At 44.1% G+C, this 20,544-nt stretch overlaps 1 non-coding gene across 1 annotated transcript; it reads right to left on the reverse strand.

Moving 5' to 3' along the window:
• Positions 1-4,485: 4,485 nt before the first annotated feature.
• Positions 4,486-4,592, reverse strand: LOC138815281 (U6 spliceosomal RNA). The gene has a single exon (XR_011368253.1). It is a non-coding gene; the product is annotated as a U6 spliceosomal RNA (small nuclear RNA).
• Positions 4,593-20,544: the final 15,952 nt, after the last annotated feature.

Consider the following 20,544-nt stretch of genomic DNA (forward strand, 5'->3'; position numbering starts at 1 on the left):
GGATGAACTGTTAGTAGACTTTAGCTTGTCCCATTCTGGGTGAAATAAGACAGGTCAACATTTTCTGGTCTTAATATGTAAGATCTTTGATTCATTAAGAGGCTACCTTCCCTCCTCCAAGAGACAGTCAGGACCAGAACTGGCATGCGCCTCTATCCTCTTCCCATTAGCCAAAGCTCAAAATGGAACATTTGCTCGCCACCTTTCTAGATAACGCCTATGTTTTCTCAATTACTTTTCTCCTTTGAGATTCAAGCTAAAACTGGAGTTTTAGGCTTCAGATCCAAACTTCTGAGATTCCCTGTGTCAGGTAAGGCAAACACATCAAAATAAGAGACAGTAATGTTGCTGGGCAATGGTGGTCCACACCTGTAATCTTAGCTACTTGGGAGGCCTAGAATAGGAGGCCAGCCTGAACATACATGCAAGACTCCTTTTCAAAAACTGATACCAGGGTTTGTGGTGCACACCTGTTATCCTAGCCACATGGGAGGCTGAAGTCATAAGGATCATGGTTCCAGGCCAGCATGGGCAGAAAAGTCTCCATGATTCCATCTTAATCGAAGGAGCTAAGCAAGATGGTGTGTGCCTGCCATCCCAGCAATGACAGGGAACCTAAAATAAGTAAATTGTAGTCCAGGCACGTGCCCCAGCAAAAATTAGACCTTATCTCAAAAATAACTAGCCAAACAAAGGGCTGAAGATGTGGCTAAGTAGTAGAGCTCCTATTTAGCAAAGCTGAGTCCCTGAATTGAAACCCTTCAGAAAGAAAGAAAAGAAAGAAAGGAAGGAAGGAAGGAAGGAAGGAAGGAAGGAAGGAAGGAAGGAAGGAAGGAAGGAAGGAAGGAAAGAAGGAAGGAAGGAAGGAAGGGGAAAGAGAGAAGGAAGGGAGAGAGGGAGGCAGGGAGGAAGGAAGGGAGGGAGGGAGAGAGGGAGGGAGGGAGGGAGAGAGAAAAGATCCGGGTGTCCAACATGACATATTGAAGGAAAAATGCAAGTTATTGGAAGAGCCAAATGGTCCAATGTTATTTAGGATTCTTAAAAAGCCACTTGTGCTGGGCGCTGGTGCCTCACACATGTAATCCTAGCTATTCGGGAGGCTGAGATCTGAGGATCTCCATTCAAAACCAGGCTGGGCAGGAAAGTTCATGAGACTCTTACCTCCAATTAACCACCAGAAAACTGGAAGTAGCACTCTGGCTCAAGTAGTAGAGTGCTTGTCTTGAGCTGAAGAGCTGAGGTACAGTGCCCAGGCCCAGAGTTCAAACCCCATAACCGGAAAAAAAAAAAAAAAAAAAGCCACTCATATGAAATAATTCTCATCTAGGTTTTCTAGAAATGCATGCTAATGCACAAAATAAGCCCCAATAGGAGTGATTGTCAAGGGGACCTAATGTACTCTTGCCATAAAATAGAAAGAATACTGCAATTTTATTTTAATAAGATGTGTATACATACCTCCGAAGGAAAATTTGGAAAAACACACAATGAAGTAAATAAAATAACCTCCAATCCCACCTCAACTGCCTCACCTCTGGAGCTCTTCTTTTGAACCATTTTGGAAAGGGTCAAGGGTCAGCTCAGAGCATGCCCACTGGGTCATGAGCCACTCTCCTGCCCACCAGTGATCCTGGCACCATTGGCTCCAGCGGAGCTTCTCTGGCTCCACCAGAGTCTCACCTTGACTCCACAAAGGTCACAGCGCCCACCCACTGCTTGTGATTCAGAACAGAAAACACTGAACCAAGTGCTGAATTTTCCCATGACCATTTCAATGCTTCTTTTTAGGCAGGGACTATCACAATGGTACCAAACAAATGCTGCCCACTTCCCTTTCTTTGTTTGGGTATTTGTTTTGTTTTGTTTTGTTCTGCTTTCTTTTGTTGGAGGAGTTTTGTATTCTTGCTTCTTGGTATCCTAGCCATCCACCAACACACACACACACACACACACACACACACACACACACACACACACACACACACACACACACACACACACACGTTTTTCTCCTAATTAATCCCCTCTCTACCTCGCCAAAAAAGCAGGAGTTTTCAGAGACACGCCCAGTTGGCTGCCCCCACCCCACCTCCAGGGCACCATTGTGTCCAGGGCAAGCTGCAGAACAAGGCATTCTTAGCAGATGATGGTGTGGCCCTGTCCTCCACGTTCTCAGCCAGCCCCAGTTATGCCTGGCATCTGGGAGTCAGCATTTTGTAGGCTTCCGTGACATTTGAGAGCTCCCATCCCACTGCTTCCAGCATGTGGAGAAGAAGAGAAGGCCTTAGGACAGAGGGCTGCTCTTGTCACCATCCATGAGCTCATCCCTCTCTGTGAAGCCATCAGATCCATTTCACCCTGTGGAGCTTACCTTCATGAAAAAGCATACAGTCCCGTCCCCCCCAACACCAGATGCCTGACTCACCTGCTGACCTTTCCAGAGCAAAAAAAGAAAGTGAGCCTTCCTCCCTGAAATGAAATAACTGATTAAAATAAAGCAAGATGGAGAGAAAAACTGGGAAAGAGCGAGGGAAGAAGTGACATGGTCCACAAAGAAATGTACTCGGTACCTCACTTGCCTGTCACCCCTCTGTCCATTATCTTGATAATAACAATAAAAACAACTTAATAAAGCAAGACCGTTTGCAGAAACAAGCCCTTCTCGCCTTCTACCTGAAGTCTTTGGTTTCTCCATACCTCACATACTCCTGCCAGGCCTCTCGGGGTCTGAGTGACACATTCCTAGGAACATTTCTTAAATTCTACACTTGGTGTAGTGAATCTATGAGGAAGTCACTCAACCACCTTGAGCTCTACTTTCTCAACCTGCAAACTGGGAACACTAATGCCTAGCATTGCAGGAGGGTGGACCCCAAGTCCAGTGACAGTGTCATTATAGAAAGGAGACATAGAGACACACAGAGAGAATGCCATAGGAGGCAGTGATGCAGCCACAAGCCAAGGATGCTAAGGCCTGTCCTAACCACAGAAATGTGGAACAGTCTCCCTCAAGGCCCCAGGAGGGAACCAATCCCATCATCCTCTTATGTCTGACTCCTGGCCTCAGAACTCAAAGAAAACCTGTCTGCTGCTTTTAGCAGCTCATCACCACCTCCAAAAGAGAAACAAAGTCAAGAGAGATGGATTGTAGTGATGGCCACAAAACTCAATAAAGCTATTTTTTTAATTCCCAGTGGCCTCCTTCTCTCCCTCTTTCAGTACTAGCTTCCAAGGCTCCTCTGTCCATCCTGGTATATTCCTGCCCACTTCTGCTTCTTGTTCACATGGATCTTAGTTCTGGTGCCTACCACCATGCCCATGTCCCCTCTAGATCTAGGAATGGGCATGTGGAGAAAACATGAGTTGAAGGAAGTGCTTCACGCAGTTGTGGGGGCTGGCTATTCAAAAGTCTGTTGTGACAGCCAGCAATGTGGAACGCCTAGCAGGAATTGAAGATGTGGTCCTAAGTCCAAAAGCAATCTTTCTTCTGAATATATAATTCCTTTCTCCTTGAGAGATATCCATCTTTTCTCTTAAGAACATCAACTGACTCAGTGAGGCCCACCCCCCTTACAGAGAATACTGTGCTATTCTCAAAGCCTGCTTAATTAAACTGCTAAGAACTGACTACACTTAATCTTAGCCAAAAGGCTAAGAAGTGATTCAAAGTCCACTTATTTAAATTTGAATCTTACCTTTAAAAAAAAAAATTCTTGCCTGTAATCCTAGCTACTGAGGAGGCTGAGATCTGAGGATCATGGTTCAAAGCCAGCTGGGGCAGAAAAGTCTGTGAGACTCTTATCTCCAATAAATCTCCAGAAATCCAGAAGTGGCACTGTGGCTCAAGTGCTCTAGTACTGAAGAGCTCAGGGACAGCACCCAGCCCCAGAGTTCAAGCACCACAACTGACAAAAAAAAAAATCTCAACCTCTGACAACCACTATTTTCTCTACTTCTATGTAATAAATTTTTATACATTTCAATATTAATGAGACTGTAGAGTATTCATCCTTTTGTACCTTATATATTTTACTTAATATAAGGTCCTAAGGTCCTCCAGATTCATCTGTGTTGTCACAAATGGCAAGCTTTCATCTTTTTTTTTTTGTGAAAATACTGTACAGAGGGGTTACAATTACATGGGCAAGATAATGAGTACATTTCTTATCAAGCATTGTAGCCTCCTCCTTTGTTTACCCTTCCCATCCCTTCCCATCCTCCCCCGGCCCCCCCCAACCCTCCCCCACCAAAGTTGTAAAGTTTGTTTTCAACATGACAACTTGTACTTCTCATTGTTGCAACGGGTCCACCTGTATCCTTATTTAAACAACTTGTTTTTCCCCTTCCCCTCCACAAATTATACCGACATCAAATACAGTGAAAGCAGGGGTTATACTGTGGGGGAAGGACATACAAAGCAACAAAGAAATAATCTTATGAATGCGTTAGAAACAATCGCATGAAAGAAAAAAAACATTTAAATACAAAAATATGGAACGCTTCACGAATTTGTGTGTCATCCTTGCGCAGGGGCCATGCTAATCTTCTCTGTATCGTTCCAATTTTAGTATATGTGCTGCCGAAGCGAGCACAGCTTTCATCTTTTTTAGCTGAACAATATTCCTGCATAAATATATATACATCTATTTTTAAGATTATTCATCCATTGATGCATTCTTGGGGTGACTCTCCAGGTCTTCACAATTGTTGCTAATGCTTCAATAATATATATATATATATATATATTTTTTTTTAATGGGATATGAATGAAGATGGCCAAGATGGCAGATACAGGCCAAACTTCCATCTTCCCCATGGCACATGCTCCCTTTCTCTTTCATGTTTCTCTTCTATTAAACTTTTCTATCATCTTTAAAAAAGAGAGAGAGAAAGCTTCTAAATAGTCTATGATTGTTATTTTATTCAGTATCAGTGATGCTTTTGACAGTAAATTGAAATGTAAGATAGATTTTGAAGTTCCTAAAAGCTTTCCAGAGAGTGAGGGTGGGGTGAGGGTGGGGGAAAAGAGGAAGGAACAGAAGAAAAGAGGAGATGGAAGGCTTCAGACTGAGATGGGCTGTCCATAAAGATACCAACAAGAATCTCCAGTGATGAGTGACACAAAGATTTTTTGAGAATAACATTCCAGCCAGGTACTGGTGGCTCACACCTATAATCCTAGCTATTCAGGAGGCTGAGATTGTAGGTTCACAGTTCAAAGCTAACCTAGGCAGAAAACTCCATAAGACTCTTTTTTTCTTTCCGTCAGTCATGGGGCTTGAACTCTGGGCTTGGGCGCTATCGCTGGGCTCTTCAGCTCAAGGCGAGCACTCTACCGCTTGAGCCACAGTGCCGCTTCCGGTTTTCTAGTGGTTTATTGGAGGTAAAAGTCTCACGGAGTTTACTGCCTGGGCTGGCTTTGAACTAAGATCCTCAGATCTCAGCCTCCTGAGAAGCTAGGACTATGGGCGTGAGCCACTGGCGCCCGGCAAGACTCCTATCTCTAAGTAACTACCAAAAGCCAGAAGTGACTCTGTAGTTCAAGTAGTAAAACATCAGTCTTGAGCAAAAAAGCTAAGGAACAGCTCCAGGCCCTAAATTCAAGCCCTAGAACTGACACAAAAAAACAACAACAACAAAAAGTTACTCTTGTCCTCCTCATTGTCTTCCTCCTCTCTCTCTCTCTCTTTCTTTCTCTCTCTTTCTCCCTCTCCTCCCTCTCTCTCTCTCTCTCTCTCTCTCTCTCTCTCTCTCTCCTCTTCTCTTTTCAAACATTAAAAGCCTTCAGTTTTCTTTCCTTGAGCTCTTTTTCCTTTGATTTTATACACTTTCCCTAGACAAGTTCATCCACAGACACTCCTCAAATCATCACTGCAAGTGTCTGTGCACTGAAAACGTGGAGCCAAACACAGTTCATTGCAAACTGTATACTGTAAGAATATGTAAACATATTTTTAAAAAAAGAATATGAGAGGTATTGCACAACTACTTAAAGATAATCTTTTTTTTAATGAAAGGCACAGCATCCCACCCAAAGCTTAGACTTCTTTGTGGTGACCCCCAGGGGTGTCTGCTTAGCTTCTAAAGCAGATCCATAGTAAGGTCTTCTGTTAGGCACTAGAGGCAAGCATAAAAACTTAATCCTATAAGCAGGTCACCAGCCCTCCCGCCTTGTGTGCTAGGTTCCCTCACCTGAGGACATCCTCAAGGTCAAATACCCCATCACCGGGCTGGGAAGGTGGCTCAGTGGTAGGGTGCTTGCCTTGCATGCCTGAGGCCCTGAGTTCAATTACTCAGCACCACATAAGCAAAAAGAAAAAACCCAGAAGTGGTGCTGTGGCTCAAGTGGTAGAGCACTAGCCTTGAGCTGAAAAGCTGAGGGACAGCGCCCAGGCCCAGAGTTCAGGCCCCATGACCGCACCCCCAAAAAAAATACCCCATCACTATCATCACAAATTTTTTTTTCCTTCCTGGGGCTTGAACTCTAGGCCTGGGTGCTGTCCTTCAGTTCTTCAGCTCAAGGCTAGTGCTTACCACTTGAGCCATAGCGCCACTTCCAGTTTTCTGGTGGTTAATTGGAGATAAGAAAGAGTCTCACAGATTTTCCTGCCCCAGCTGGCTTTGGACTGCAATCCTCAGATCTCAGCCTCCTGAGTAGCTAGGATTACAGGCATGAGCCACTGATGCTCAGCTTATCATCACAATTCTATGCCATAGAAAGAATGATCAGTTCTAAAAGTTCTTTTCTTTTTTCTCAACCCTCTCCCTATCCCTCCAAACCATTCCCTCTGCAAGTGGATCCAACGTTTCATGACTACAGTGCCCTCTAGAGGAGTATTTTCAATTTGCAATGGTGCCTTGGGTGGGTGTGGCGGCTGGTATTTTCTTCAATATCTCCCCCTCATCTTACAACAGGACTTTGCCATGCAATCTCTGACTTTGAGTGTTGTGATTGTAGAGAAGTGTAACTAGGCTGGTTCCTCCTTTGGTATACTGAGGCATCTTCATTATTTCATACTAGGAAAAGGCCCAAATCAGCCCAAGCAGAGAGGCCACTCAGAGGGACTTCATGTTGAGAGACAGCCAACTCAACTTCCACTGGCTATCATCATGAGACATTTAAGTCAAAACAGCCCTGTTGAGCCCTTTTCAAATTTCTACCTCACAAGAAACATGAAAGATAATAAAGTGATTACTGTTGCTTTAAAATATTGAATTTTGAGGTTATTGTTATGAGTGACCAAGTCCTAAAACAGTAGATCACAAAATCAGTCTAGGATCTTCTGTAGGATGAAGCAAAACAGAACAGAATAGAATGAAAAATGTGCTGATAAAGGTAAAGTATTGAGAAAATTTTTCAAGAAATGTGTGTGTACATGTGTATAGCTTGGATCAAGAAGTTAAATGTAACTAGGCACTGGTTTTTCACACCTGTAATCTTAAATACTCAGAAGTCTGAGATCTGAAGATCACAATTAGAACCCATCCAGAATTAGGAAAGTCTGTGAGACTCTTATCATCAATTAACTTCCAATAAGCCAGAAGTGGATCTGTGGGCTCAAGTGTTAACATGACAGGCTTGAGTGAAAAAAGCTCAGGGACAGCACCCAGGCCCTGAGAAGCCCCACTATATAGAAACACACACACACACACACACACACACACACACACACACACACACACACACACACATTTGTTTCTATAAGTCATGTAAAACTATTGTTACAAACTGAAAAACAATTTTTTTAAAAAAACCACTCTGCTGAGGCTAATATCATCAGTCAAGAAGGCTGGGAATCTTTTTTTTTTTTTTTTTTTTTGTCGGTTATATGGCTTGAACTAAGGGCCTGGGTGCTGTCCCTGAGCTTTTTTGCTCAAGGCTACAACTCTACCACTTTGAACCACAGTGCCATTTCCAGTTTTTGAGTAGTTAATTGGAGATAAGAGTCTCATAGGCTGGGCGCCAGTGGCTCATGTCTGTAATCCTAGCTACTCAGGAGGCTGAAATCTGAGGATCATGGTTCGAAACCAGCCTGGAGCCGGGCGCTGGTGGCTCATGCCTGTAATCCTAGCTACTCATGAGGCTAAGATCTGAGGATGGAGGTTCAAAACCAGCCTGAGAATGAAAGTCCGTGAGACTCATATCTCCAACAAACCACCAGAAAAACAGAAGTGGCACTGTGGCTCAAATGGTAGAGCTCTAGCCTTGAGCTGAAGAGCTGTGGGACAGCGCCCAGGCCCCGAGTTCAAGCCCCATAACTGACCAAAAAAAAAAAAACAGCCTGGGCAGAAAAGTCCATGAGACTCTTATCTCCAATTAACTATCAGAAAACTGGAAATAGTGCTGGCACTGTGACTCAAAGTGATAGAGCACTAGCCTTGACCTGAAGAGCTCCAGGAAAGCGCCTAGGCCCTGAGTTTATGCTCCATGACCAACAACAAAAAAAGAGTCTCACAGGTACTTTTCCACCCAGGCTGACTTCAAACTGAGATCCTCAGATCTCAGGCTTCTAAGTAGCTAGGATTATAGATGTGAGCTACTGGCTCGTGGCTGATGCTGGGAATTTTAGGAGCAGTTTACATGTGGGCCCTTTGGCTTCCCTGTCCAGATTAGAACAAAGGGTAGAAAAAGTCATCGGCTTATAAGAGCAAGAATGAAGGAAAAACAAAGGAGGAGGTAACAATGCTCGATAGGAAATGTACTCATTACCTTATTCATGTAACTATAACCCCTCTGTAGAGTAATTTTACAATAAAAAACAGAGATTTTAAAAAAAGAATGAAGGCAACAGCTAAGGTAGGTGTTCTAAGTAGCATTTGTATGTTTTCATATACCACTTAGTGCCTTCAGTTTCTCAGTAAATACTCTGCTTCATTAATGGAATTTCTTTTTTTGGGGGGGGGAGGGGGTCTGGTCATGGGGCCTGAACCCTGGGCCTGGGCGCTGTCCCTCAGCTCTTCAGCTCAAGGCTAGCGCTCTACCACTTGAGCCACAGCGCCACTTCCGGCTTTTTTCTTTTTGCTTATGTGGTGCTGAGGAATCGAACCCAGGGCCTCATGCATGCAAGCCAAGCGCTCTACCACTGAGCCACCTTCCCAGCCCCCCATTAATGGAATTTCTGAGACAGTCAATTGTAATGTTTCTCCTAGAAACTCCTAATCAGAATTACTTGGGGCCTGTAATCCCTGCACTGGGAAGCACAAACAGGAGGATTGTAAAAGAATCACTTGAGGACTTATAAAATTCAGATCCCTGGACCATTATTCAAAAACTATAGTATCAGAGGCTGAAGGCCTAAGACCCTGCATCTTAGCCAAACACCACACTGAAGTTTGAATGCTACAGGGAGAACTACCAGAATATTTAAACTTCAAATTCTCCTAGAAAATGGCAATCAACTAGCCAGGTGCTGGTGGCTCACACCTGTAATCTTAACTACTCAGGAGGTTGAGATCTGAGGATTGCGTTACAAAGCCAGCCTGGGCTGGAAAGTCGGTGAGACTCTTATCTCTGATTAACCACCAGAAAACTGGAAGTGGTGCTATGGCTCAAGTGGTAGAGCTCTCACCTTGAGCTGAAGAGCTCAGAGACAACACCCAGGCTCAGAGTTCAAGCCCCACAACCAACAGAAAAAGAAAGGAAGGAAGGAAGGAAGGAAGGAAGGAAGGAAGGAAGGAAGGAAAAAAGAAAGAAAGAAAGAAAGAAAGAAAGAAAGAAAGAAAGAAAGAAAGAAAGAAACAAAGAAAGAGAAGAAAGACAATGGCAATCAACTGTCATGCAAAGGCCTTCAAGCTGGATACCAAAAGGTCTCTACTGAGCCAAGAATGTAACTCCAATTGTCAAGAAAGCTCATTCAGTGCTCCTATGAAGCAAGAATAGAGATGCCTTGACTTTTTTTTTTTTTTTTCCGGTCCCGGGGCTTGAACTCTGGGCCTGGGCATTATCCCTAAGCTTCTTTGGCTCAAGGCTAGTGCTCTACCACTTGAGCCACATTGCCACTTCCAGCTTTTTCTGAGTAGTTTATTGGAGTTAAGAGTCTCACAGACTTGCCTGGGTGGCTTCGAACTGTGATCCTCAGATCTCAGACTCCTAAGTATCTAGGATTACAGATGTGAGCCACAAGCACTTGCCTAATGTCTTGACAGACTGCATTTCTGAAGAACAGTGAACAGTGTATATGTTTGTAGGTTGACACGTGAGTGTCTGTGTCTGTGAGGGTATGTCTGAGTGCATCTCTGTCTGCCTAGGTGTACATGTGTGTATATTTGTATCTGCATGTGTGTCTATGTCTGGTATGTTTGCTTATGTCTGGGTGTGTCTGGATGAGTATGTTAGAGTGTATCAAAGGGTGGCCATAGCAGGAATCTCAGGGTGTTAGTCATTCAGTGTGTTAGTGACAAAATACCTGGGAAAATCAACTTAAAAGAGGAAACGTTTGCTTTCACTTATGATTCAGAGGTTTCTGTCTTGGGCCACTTGGCTCCACTGTCTCTGGGCTGTGGTAAAGCAGAACACATGGCAGAAAAGATGCATAGAGCAAAGCCACTCACTTCATGACAGCCAGGAAGCAGAGAGAAGGGGAGAGATGGCCAGAGGCCAGCCCCCCACTGACCTACTTCCTGACACAGACCCCACCTCCTGGAGTTTCCACACTTCCCAAGAGTGTCATCAGCTTGAGCCCAAGTTTTAAACACATTCACTTCTTGAGGCATTTGAGATACAAACCAAAACTTCTAGGAAGAAATGTTAGATAACACATTTCCTTATAAGCTCTAGGGAAGTCCTGTCTGTTCCAGGGACTTTGAACTGTGTATATGAGTGTTTTCCTCACCTGCTACACACACTTACATATGTCTTGACAGGGAAATTCCAAAGATCCTAGTGCATGGGGCTACTGTCCTCCTTTCTCCTTGTCCAGAATTATATCCATATCAGTTCAGGTTCACTGGCCTCAAAGGAAGTTTAGAAAGCCAGCATTTGCCTACAAATTTAACAATTATATTTTTTAAATCAACATGCTTGGACCGAATGTCACTAGGACTCTACAAAGTATCGAGAATTGCTTCAGAGGGAAATTCTGCAATACAGAATACTCTAAAGTTTATTCCTGCTGTCTCATCTCATAAGGAAGTGAAAATATTAGATAAGTTAAATTACTTTTGCACTAAGAATGAAAAGCCCAGACAGGTACTAGTGGCTCATACCTATAATCCTAGCTATTCAGAAGGCTGAGATCTGAGGATCATGGTTCAAAGCCAGTCAGGGCAAATAAAGTCCTTGAGACTCTTATCTCAAATTAACTAGCTCAAGAGGTACAGTGCCAGATTTGACTGAAAAAGTAAAGACACAGCATGAGGCCCTGTATTGGCAGAAGAAAAGGAAGGAAGGAAGGAAGGAAGGAAGGAAGGAAGGAAGGAAGGAAGGAAGAAGAAGAAAGAAAGAAAGAAAGAAAGAAAGAAAGAAAGAAAGAAAGAAAGAAAGAAAGAAAGAAAGAAAGAAAGAAAGAAAGAGAGGAAAGAAAGAAAGAAAGAAAGAAAGAAAGAAAGAAAGAAAGAAAGAAAGAAAGAAGGAAGGAAGGAAGGAAGGAAGGAAGGAAGGAAGGAAGGAAGGAAGGAAGGGAGAAATAGAGAAGATAAAGAGAAAGGAAGGTAGGAAGGAAGGGAAGGAGAGAGGGAGGGAGGGAGGAGAGAGAGAGAGAAAGAAAGAAAGAAAGAAAGAGGGATGGAAGGAGAGAGGGAGAGAGGGATAGGGTGAGGAAAGGAGGGAAGGAAGAAAGGAGTGAGGCTGGGAGGAAGAAAAGGAAGGAAGGAAGGAAGGGAGGGAGGGAGGGAGGGAGGGAGGGAGGGCACAATCTATAACAAAAATATGTAATAATAGGACTCAACTCAGCTGCTGGCTGTAATCACTGCCTGTCTGTGATGCTCACTCAGCCTAGTGCTCCCAGGCCTGAATCACCATCCCTTAAATACAATCATGACCACAGTATGTGTGTTTCTACTTCATTACAGCTTCTCAAACACATTTAAGAAATAGCATTGTTTGCCTTATCCCAAGAATTTTGTTTTGGTTATTTTTTCTTTAATTTTTTTATTATTATAACAGTGATGTACAGTGGGGTTACAGTTATATAAGCCAGGAAAAGAATACACTTGTTTTTGGACAATGTCACCCTTTCCCCTGCTGTATCCCAGTTTTTCCCTCCCATCCCCACCCACAGGTTGTATAGTTCATTTTCAACATCGTGTCCAGTGAGTATCCCTGCTGTATTTGTTCATCCTTTGTCCCTCCATTTCTGTGCCTCCCCTTATACTCCCAAAGACATATAAATGAACAAACAATACAAAAAGAAAAGAAAATGGTGGGGGGCGGGGAATGGGATGGGAAGGGGAAAAAAAATTTAAAAAACAAAAGAAAAATAGAAAAAAAAGCCTCTTGTTTCCATTTCCTGGAGTTCATACATTATTTGTATGATCAGATGCACATAGGCATTATGTTTTTGGTTTTCTCTCCTAAGAGTATCCCCCTTTCGTCTTTTGCCTAGAGACCTGTATAATTTACCATGTCCCAGTTGTGGCTGGTTTTTAAGGAATTTTGGACCACCTCACACAAAAAAGAAAGATATAGAACCAGTGAGGCCAAGAAGGGGAAATGGCTTGTCCCAAATGGAAGGGTGTGCATTCCACCAGTAAGCTGAAGTACTACTGGCATGCTGCGTGCATCCTGGTCTTTGATTTAGAGGAGACTCTCAGACCTATAAGAGGCTTGTGGGGCCTGGGACTCACAGGCAGAGTGAGAAGAAATAAAGACATTGCTGGAAATTTTAAGATGCTAAATATTTAAAGCAGATATCTGACCCTTGGACCTAATGGAGCTATGTGATGCTTTTCTTAATATGTGTCAGTTTCAAGAGAGTTCATCATTTCCAGTCTACTTGGGTGAATCTATTGGTCTGCACATATTCTTAGTCTTGGCAACAGACTCTAGCAGGAATGGACATATTCCCATTTACTGTGACGATGCTGGCAGAGCCACGTTGAAGTCAGATGGGTTCAGCTCCACCATGCATGCTGGCATAGTTAAACAGGCCCCCAAGCCACCCTGGTTTCCAGAATGGCACCCAACCAGCTTACACAAGGAAGCTGTTGAAAAGCTGGAACCATTGTAATAACCTGGCATCGAGCGCCTCCTGCTGCTGGTACCTGAAGATACATGCAAAAAAAAATTTTAAGGAAAAAAAAAAGCATGGTGAGGTTGCTCAGGAGACTGTCCCCTCCATTCCTCCATTCTCTCCATAACCACTCACCACCCACAAAGCCCACAGCTGGGCATGAGTTATCTGTGAAGGTCCCGGTTGAGGATTAGAAGGTGGTACTGCAGAGAAGCTGAGGATGGGAGAGGTGGCTGGAAAGACACTGAGGTAGGCAGACACTATAGGGTGCCCAGGCAGGAGTGGTCTCAGACAGAGCAACCTAAACCTACACATTCATGTGCTGACTTCTTTCAAGAAAATCAAAAATTCTAGCCAAAGCCTACTACTGTGGTAGATTTGTCTACTGGGCAAAGGCCATGGAGAAAACATTTCAACTTTCCAGTTTCAAAAAACATTTTGAGCCAGGCACTGGTGGCTCATACCTATAATCCTAGTAGCTACTCGGGAGGCTGAGATCTAAGGATCATGGTTCAAAGCCAGCCCAGGCTGGAAAAGCCATGAGACTCTTATCTCCAATTAACCACCTAAAAAACTGGAAGTGGAGGGGCTGGGAAGGTGGCTCAGTGGTAGAGTGCTTGCCTCACATTCATGAGGCTCTGGGTTTGATTTCTCAGCACCACATAAACAGAAAAGGCTGGAAATGGCGCTGTGGCTCAAGTGGTAGAGTGCTAGCCTTGAGTGCCCAGGCCCAGAGTTCAAGCCCCACGACCAACAAAAAAAAAAACACTGGAAGTGGCGCTTGGCTCAAAGTGGTAGAGTGCTAGCCTTGAACAAAAAAATGCTCGAGACGGTGCCCAGGCCCTGAGTTTAAGCCCTATGACCAAAAAAAAAAAAAAAAAGAAAAGAAAAATCATTTTGAGGCATCACTAAATATCAACATGATAGCAAACACAATCCCTGAAGTCACATGGGATAATCTATTCACAATCTGATCATTTTGGATAATCTAAAATATACTTGTATTCATTTTTTGCTTTAGATCATCAGAGACATGAAAACTCTGTCGTGTCTTGCTAACAATAGGACACATTCTGACAAACGTGTCCTTGTACCCACACAAATCTAGTTGGTAGCCAACTATAGACATAATGAGGTAAGGTCCTTATTAGATATGTAGTCTGACGTGTGTCATCTAATGTACAACATTGAACATCTGCACAGATGTACCAACTCCAAGACCACATCTGAGGCTACCAGTGGTTTACGAACCTCAGCTGGCAAAACATAAGAAACACAGAGTCTAAACTTGGACAGGCAGCTGTGATCTGGAAAATCAAGGCGAACATGCATAGCTCAGAGAGCAGTTTGAGTGATGGAGAAAAAAAATGTCTCCCTCATCCCAAATTAACCAAATTAAGAGGAATTTTGAACTGATAAATGAGGTAAGTGTTGCTGGGCTTTGTCTCCCAACAACTTGGCCTTTCTGTGTGTGTGTATGTGTGTGAAAATACTGTACAGAGGGGTTACAATTACATGGCCTCCTCCTTTGTTTCCCCTTCCCATCCCTTTCCATCCTCCCCCCGCCCCCCCACCCAACCGTCCTCCCCCCACCAAAGTTGTAAAGTTCGTTTTTCCACATAACAACTTGTACATCTCATTGTTGCAATGGATCCACCTGTATCCCTATTTAAATGATTTGTTTTTTCCCTTCCCCTCCACAAATTATATCAACCTCAAATACAGTGAAAGCAGGGGTTATACCATAGGGGAGGGACATACAAAGCAACAAAGAAATAATCTTATAAATGTGTTAGAAACAATCACCTGAAAGAAAAAAGCATTTGAGTACATATCTTAGGGTTCATTTCCCTAACATCACCTTATCTGACCTTTTCTGCTTGAGAACTTGGCCTTTTTAGTTTTACTAATCAGGGGCTGGGAAGGTGGCTCAGTGGTAGAGCGCTTGCCTTGCATGCATGAGGCCCTGGGTTTGATTACTCAGCACCACATAAGCAAAAAGAAAAAAGCTGGAAGTGGCACTGTGGCTCAAGTGGTAGAGTGCTAGCCTTGAGCTGAAGAGCTGAGGGACAGCACCCAGGCCCAGAGTTCAGGCCCCACGACCGGACTCCCCTGCCCCCCCCCCAAAAAAAAAAAAAAAACTTAGTTTTACTAATCAAACTGTTCAAACTGCATCATCAGGGTCTGGGCCAGAGCCCAAGGGAAGAGTACTCAAAAACTAGCCCACTGACACATATTGAAAAAGGGGAGGGAATACAGAGCAAAAAAACAACTGGGGAGCTGGGAAGGTGGCTCAGTGGTAGAGCACTTGCCTTGCATGCATGAGGCCCTGGGTTCGATTCCCCAGCACCACAAAAGAGAAAAAGCCGGAAGTGGCGCTGTGGCTCAAGTGGTAGAGCGCTAGCCTTGAGCTGAAGAGCTGAGGGACAGCGCCCAGGCCCAGAGTTCAGGCCTCACGACCAGACCCAAAAAAAAAAAAAAAGAACAGCTGGCCACCCTAGGCTGAACCAAAAACTGTAGTCAAGGCTGGGCTGGCCCTTAGAAAGAATGGGTTGGGGCCTCTGAGATCAGTGCACAATGCAGCAAGACTTTACCAAGTCACTTCCATGTCATAGCATGGAAGGAGACGGTTAGGACTCCAGTAATAATTATACCAATCAACCTGTTGCCTGTTAAAATAATTGCTGGTCAGGAAAAGGTGAGTCAATGCAGAATCATCAGACTTCCTCCTCAAATGGCTACATTGCAAAGGCAAGCTAAAGGTATAGAAAATGGAAAGACTGCACAATTCTGCATAGCATAAAATCTAAAATCAACTAAAAATGACACAAGGAAATATGTGTGTGTCTCTCTTGTTTATGAGCACTTTTTAAATCCTAAATAATACATCGGCAAATTAAACCTACCAGTGTTTAAAAAGATTTCATGTATCATAACCAAGAATGCTTTAACTGAAAAATCCAAAAATGGTCCTACCTTATAAATACTAGTAGTTTGTTACATTAGTCAATCATGGAAGAAAAGCCCAGTGATCATCTTCACAGAGGCAAAAAGAAAATCTGATAAAATTTAATGTTCATTCTTAAGAAGGAGAGGGAGAATTTTAGCAAATTGGTGATTCAGAAGCACAGTCCAAGCACAAGGACAGAGGAGAAAGAAAGAAAGAAAGAAAGAAAGAAAGAAAGAAAGAAAGAAAGAAAGAAAGAAAGAAAGAAAGAAAGAAAGAAAGAAAGAAAGAAAGAAAGAAAGAAAGAAAGGAAAGAAAGGAAAGAAGAAAGAAAGAAAGAGAAAAAAGAAAGAAAGAAAGAGAGAGAAAGAGGGAAAGAAAGACAGGAAGGAAGGAAGGAAGGAAGGGAAGGAAGGAAAGAAGGAAAGAAGGAAGGGAGGGAGGGAGGGAGGGAAAGAAACAAAGAAAGGGAGGTAATGAGAGAGGGGGGACAGAGAGAAAAATCTGCAATCTATACTAAGATAGGGAAAGACATTCAGTGTGGCAGCCAGACCATGATATTCTTGACTTCATAAACAATTCTCAGACAAGACCATATTGTGACCATGTCTGGAACTGTACCAAGACAGGGCCACTCTGCAACCACAAAAACTAGCCACCCACTTTCCCAGTTGACAGAAGTGAGTTCTTCTTACTACCACTGCCATAGCTGAGCCTCAGCCCACACTAGATTTTCACTAAAGTTCTCCTAGGTTAATATTGTTAAGGATAACCTCCTTCCCCCATCCCCTCTCAGGACCACTCTGAACAAGGCCAAGGCCTGGGAGCAGGGAATCCCTGCCTGTGCCCTTCACCTGGGGCCACCTGGGCTGTGTTTCCCCTGGCAGCAGCAAGGTAAATAATGGATGGTTTCTTACTGCAGGCATGTTCCAAGGAGCCTTTATACAGTGAGTATCAGCCACTGTACGAAGCCAGGGCTGTTAGGACCCCAAACCATCACTAGCTTTGGAGCAAAACTTGAGTCTCCCTCAATGAGTGCATAGGAGAATGGCATACCTGGGCTGGGAAGGTGGCTCAGTGGTAGAGTGCTTGCTTCACATGCATGAAACGCTGGGTTCGATTCCACATAAGCAGAAAAAGTCAGAAGCAGTGCTGTGGCTCAAGTGGTAGAGCACTAGCCTTGAGCTGAAGAGCTGAGGGACAGATCCCAGGCCCAGAGTTCAGGTCCCACGACCGACCAAAAAAAAAAAAAAAAAGAAGAAGAAGAAGAAGAAGAAGAAGAGGAGGAGGAGGAGGAGGAGGAGGAGGAGGAGGAGGAGGAGGAGGAGGAGGAGGAGGAGGAGGAGGAGGAAGGAGGAGGAGGAGGAGGAGGAGGAGGAGGAGGAGGAGGAGGAGGAGGAGGAGGAAGAGGAGGAGAAGGAGGAGAAGGAGGAGAAGGAGGAGAAGGAGGAGAAGGAGGAGAAGGAGGAGGAGGAGGAGGAGAAGGAGGAGGAGGAGGAGGAGGAGGAGGAGGAGGAGGAGGAGGAGGAGGAGGAGAAGAAGAAGAAGAAGAAGAAGAAGAAGAAGAAGAAGAAGAAGAAGAAGAAGAAGAAGAAAGAAGAAGAAGAAGAAGAAGAAGAAGAAGAAGAAGAAGAAGAAGAAGAAGAAGAAGAAGAAGAAGAAGAAGAAGAAGAAGAAGAAGAAATGGTATACCTATGCAAAAATAGATGACCCTCCAGGCCAACCAGCAGTGGAAGAAATGCTGGGTAAGCATAGGTATATACCTGTAATCACAGATACTTGGTGGCAGAGGTTGGAAGACTGAGGTTCAAGATCAGTCCTGGCAAAGTTAGCATAATACCTCTCTGAACAGCAAAAGGACATGGCGGGGGGGGGGGGGGGGCGGGGGGGCGGGGGGGGCGGGGGTGACTTAAATGGTGGAATGTTACCTAGCACACATGAGGCCCAAGAAATAGAACAAAGAAGCCAGGCGCTGGTGGCTCACACCTGTAATCCTAACCACTCAGGAGGCTGAGATCTGAGATCATGGTTCAAAGCCAGCCCACAGAAGGAAAGTCCGTGAGACTCTTATCTCCCATAATTGACCAGAAAACCAGAAGTGGCACTGTGGCTCAAGTGATAGAGTACTAACTTTGAGCTGAAGAGCTGAGGAACAGCACTCAGGCCCAAAGTTCAAACCTACGACAGAAGAAAGAAAGAAAAGAAAGAAAGAAAGAAAGAAAGAAAGAAAGAAAGAAAGAAAGAAAGAAAGAAAGAAAGAAAGAAAGAAAGAAAGAAAGAAAGAAGGAAAGAAAGAAAGAAAGAAAGAAAGAAAGAAAGAAAGAAAGGAAGAAAGGAAAGAAAAGAAGAAAGAAAGAAAGGAAGGAAGGAAGGAAGGGACAGAAAGAAAGAAAAAGAGAGAGAGAGAAAGAAAGAAAAAAGAGAGAGAGAGAGAAAGAAAGAAAGAAAGAAAGAAAGAAAGAAAGAAAGAAAGAAAGAAAGAAAGAAAGAAGGAAAGAAAGAAAGAAAAAGAAAGAAAGAAAGAAAGAAAGAAAAAAGAAAGAAAGAAAGAAAGAGGGCTGGGAAGGTGGGCTCAGTGATAGAGCACTTGCCTTGCATGCCTGAGGCCCTGGGTTCGATTCCTCAGCACCATATAAGCAGAAAAAAAAAGCCGGAAGTGGTGCTGTGGCTCAAGTGGTAGAGTGCTAGCCTTGAGCTGAAGAGCTGAGGGACAGCGCCCAGGCCCAGAGTTCATGCCCACAACCAGACCCAAAAAAAAGAAAGGAAGGAAGGAAGGAAATAGAACAAAGATGACGATGATGATGATGATGATGATGATTAAAGAGTAGCCTCAAAAGAGCTAAGCAGAAGAAACCCTTTCAATGCTTACAAAAAAAAAATGTGGGTGCACACCTGGAGACAATCTTCTGGAGACAGGTAGCTTTGCCCTGAGGAAAATTCAAAATAAGGCAAAGAGAAAGCAAAATGTGAGCCAGCTATATATCCCTGCAGTAACGAAGAGACGGACAGCTGAGGAGAGTCAAGTCCTGTAGCCTTGCCACCACATTCTGTCTCCCAAAGTTTGCAAAGCAAATTTTGCAAGCAACTGGGGGCCGTGTTCAATACCCTGATGTAAGACCTTCCCCTTGGGGACAAGGGGAGTCAGGACTGGAAAGCACTAACTCAGGATCCCACCACTTTCTGCTTCTTCAGGGCAGTCACATCCTGTAAAGTAGACAGCAGCAGTTATAACAAATGGGGCTGGGAAGGTGGCTCAGTGGTAGAGCGCTTGCCTTGCATGCCTGAGGCCCTGGGTTCGATTCCTCAGCACCACATAAGCAAAAAGAAAAAAGCCAGAAGTGGCGCTGTGGCTCAAGTGGTAGAGCGCTAGCCTTGAGCTGAAGAGCTGAGGGACAGCGCCCAATCCCAGAGTTCAGGCCCCCATGACCGGACCCAAAAAAAAAAAAGGAAAAGGGCTGGCCACTTGTGGTTTATGCCTGTAATCCTAGATACTCCGGAGGCTGAGATATGAGGATCATATTTCAAAGCCAGCCCAGGCAGGAGAGACCTTGAGACTCCTATCTCCAATAAACCACCAGAAAACCGGAAGTGGCGCTGTAGCTCAAGTGGTAGAGCGCTGGCCTTGAGCTGAAGAGCTGAGGGACAGCACCCAGGCCCAGAGTTCAGGCCCCACGACCAGACCCAAAAAAAAAAAAAAAAAAAAATGATGGAATTGCAACTCCTGGGAAAGATATGGATTGGTCCTGTGAGCCCCAGTCATAGGCTTATCAACCAATCAGTCCACGGCCTGGTGTCTATGAAGACCAGCTTTGCAGTACTTTTGACAGTCTCAGAACCATCAAAGTAACTGGAGGGAAAAATAGAACTTAGGAAACCTATGTGAACCTGCAAAAGAGAATTATAATCATTTCTAGTCCTTTGATCCCTATGTAATACCTTTAACATGTAATAACGCTTCAGACTTTCCTTCTATCATAGATAGTATATATTTGACTCTGCATATGATCTGACCTAGCTCACTGGCAACATACCAGCTTGCTTGTTTTCCTAAAGTTATGGACAAAAAGGATAACCTTGTTGACTGCAAGTGATTTCCATGAGCGGGGAAGCAGGAGTGAGTAGGAAATTTTTTCTACAAGGTGAAAGAGAAAAAAAGATGCAGTTGTAGCAATCAGATTATCGGTAGCAAAAATAGAGTGACTCAAGGCAAGTCTGTAGCAAGCAGGCTTAAGTTAGGATGTCCACATCTGAGAGCAGCACGCTGTGATCCAAGTGGGAAGGACTGTATCGGTCAGGAAACCAAGGGAGGCAAAGCTGTCATTAAGGCAATCTAGGGAGCTCTGTGATTACAGATGGACCAACCTGCCCAGATAAAAAGCAAATCCGCAGGTCTTACTCCCTGCCATTCGGCCCAACTTTCCCAGCCTG

The sequence above is a fragment of the Dipodomys merriami genome, unplaced genomic scaffold (assembly GCF_024711535.1).
Source record: "Dipodomys merriami isolate MVZ:Mamm:240054 unplaced genomic scaffold, mDipMer1.0.p SCAF_63, whole genome shotgun sequence".
NCBI classification, from domain to species: domain Eukaryota; kingdom Metazoa; phylum Chordata; class Mammalia; order Rodentia; family Heteromyidae; genus Dipodomys; species Dipodomys merriami.